Genomic DNA, 3044 nt, shown 5'->3' on the forward strand with positions numbered 1-3044 from the left:
CCTAGTGTTCCATTTATTCTTTGGGAAGAAATCTCCAGGTGCCGTTCCTAATTGAACAGAGAAAAAAAAAAGCCAAGTATGTCTATACTTCTTTAAAAGTTAGGACTGAATATAAAAGCAAATAGCATTGCTATGTGCGAGGTAGAGTAGTAAAAGACTGCTATTGAGATAAGTGCCACTGCTGCTCTTGTGATAGACTAGCCACAGCCAAACAAGAGTCTATTCTCTGCATCATGGATGTAATTTTGGAAGAAATTTTAAAGTAAATCGCTGGTTTTGGTGATAGAAGATAGAAGGCTGTAACAAAAGTTATAGCCTAATGAGAAGGAAAGCGCATCTTTTCATTTTTGTCAAAGATATGTATTGAGCAGTCCTGCACAATGTTTTCTGATTGTCCCTGTGGAAAAGTCTGTTAATTTAGACACTGTGGTCATGGGATGTTTTAAGTGTCTGAACTTCTTCACAGAATCACTGAGGTACTCTATATAAGCATTTACCAATTCAGGGCTTTATCATTTCTGAGGGAAGGGGTTTTTTTATACTCTTGGGATTTTTTGTAGAGAGCTGGGAGATGCTCAAGCTTACCTAGACAGGAGGAGGCCTTGCAGTGACACTTCACAACAGAGATGCAACTTAGGCATAAGTGCCATAAGACACTGACACATCTCTGGATGGGCTTCTCTTAAGGAGCTCCTTTTACTAAATCTCCAACGGAGGTAAGTAGGGGCCTTCAGTTAATTGGGTAGTATCCAAACCTAACAATTTTGGCACAAAAATCCCTTGTCAGCTTGACTAGATTAGTAGCTGCAGTTCAGTGCTAGAGTTGTGGTACAAACATTTAGCAACAGCAAATGGACTTGGCTGAAGTTTCATGGAGCACGCTATCCTGCTGATTCAAGTAATATTTTTAATTTTTCAGAAGTGCTTTGTAAACGTGCTTTGCAGTGTTTTTCATCTATGTGTCAAGTTCTCAGAGAGACAGAAAACATTGCAAAGAACTGTATCAAGTTGTAGAATGCTTTTTTTTTTTTTTTTTTTTAATTAAATTAGACAGCACCTTCAAACATATGTAGCTAAGATGTTATTTTGTGGGCATCTGGTGATCCACAGAGTGCCTTCAGGAAGTACATTCACATCTTAGTTTTGAAGTGTTACTTGAAAGTGCCAGATGCTGCATCTCAGCCATGAAGAAACTCGCATCGTCAGTATTTAATGGCTGGCTGTTCTGCACTTGTACACGGAGTTTGGAACAATCCTCAAGTGTGTGGCCTTTCTGGGAAGTAACAAATGGGTAGTTCAGGTTACCTACAACCATTTTAGTGTTGTTTTTTAATTGGAATTGTTTGCAAGTTTAAAGAAGGCAGGCATATCAGAAACAAGACTGAATGAACGATCAAAAAATATCACTGTTCTGGTAGTTAAAGATCCCCCTTCCTTCCCTGAGCTTTATTTGATTTCTTGTGGTTGTTACTTTCTGCTGCTTCCATGTCCTTGAGTGACCTTGGGCCAATTGCACGTAGCAGCAAATGTTGCTCTTGATATTTTGCCTCTTGGAATGGCAAAAGCAGCGTTTTCTGAATGGAGAACTGCAGGAGAGGCACAAACGTTTAACGGGGTGCTAATGGAAAATTAATGCTCATGCTAAAGAGCAGAGAAAATTAAGTAAGGGAGGGAGAATAGAAAGAAAATAGAGTTATATTATTAGGGAACTTAAGGGATATGTCAGTCCTCAGAATAAACAGAAAACACATGTGTAAGAGTTCAAGTTCTAGGAAAAAAAAAAATTACTGTGACTGCTTCCTTCAGGAGAACCAAGAAAAGACCCTTGAGAGACAACATGGCTTCATTTTAAATCTGTTACAATCCTGATATTAGGCCTCAAGTGCCACAATCTTAGTTATATATGTATGTAGTTATGTATGTAACATGAAGAAAATTATACAACTGAGAAACAAGTGACTACTGTGTGTTCTGTAAAGAGAGGATGTCATCTAATGCAAGAGGGAAAAATAATCTGAAAAGTGAAGGAGTGTACATCTCTTTGGAATGAATCTCTTTTGACCTGGCAGCCTCCTTGGATCTTTATTTTCACTTAAATCATTGTATGCGGAATACTGCTGGGCACCAGATTGATATTTGATGTCAAGCAACAACTTGGCTCCTCATGTTAATTTATATGAAATGAGTCAGTAAACTTCTACTTCTGAATCGAAGTGTAAAAAGATACAGGGGACTACCTATAAAAGAGTTTGACAGCAAGAGCTCTATCATCCTCCCAGTTTAAGGATTATCATTCCCTTATTTGTAGGGAAACTCCCAGAGTTTCCCATACTTTTACCACTGGTTAAACTACTGCAAACATAATGGTAAGGAGCAGCATTAGAATGCAATAAACTGACTTCATGCCTTATTTACAAACTGTGAACTTACTGTAAAGCTGTTGGTTTGTGGATTATGACCCACAGACTGCCTTCTGTGAGGTCCAATTCTGGATTTATAAGAAAATGAAATCATTAATGCCTTTCCTAAAGAAAATGGACAAGATGAGAAATAATTCATATGTTTTCATATGTTACTCTATTTGTGATGAACCATAGTATTAGCAACAAAGTAGTTCACACATAAGAAGCAGGGACTGTCAAGTGTTTGACTAGGGTAGCAAAACAGCATTTTCTTGTAACATCTGAGATAGTTCTGGTGCACAGTGACTTAACTAATGCTGCTCTGCAAATTTGTCCATTGATTCTGATTATTCTCTCCCCCACCCCAAATGTGGATTGAAAAGAGTAGTTTACTATCTGCTAAGATGAGGACAAAGCTAGTAGTTTAAATTCCTGCTTGAACAAGAAATTGAATGCATGGGCCCGCTGTGCTTCATTTTACCACTGAGTTTGTGTGGTGATTTAACTTGTAGGAATTGTTTAATCACTGTTTTGACTCTCATTCAGAAACAAATTTTAGACTGGAGGCCTATAAAAATGAATTTGTTTTGGAAGATTTCAGGTACTAAGCTGCTTGGCATGAGTCTTACTCTAATAATGAAC

This window comes from Numida meleagris, chromosome 3, assembly GCF_002078875.1.
Source record: "Numida meleagris isolate 19003 breed g44 Domestic line chromosome 3, NumMel1.0, whole genome shotgun sequence".
Lineage (NCBI taxonomy): Eukaryota > Metazoa > Chordata > Aves > Galliformes > Numididae > Numida > Numida meleagris.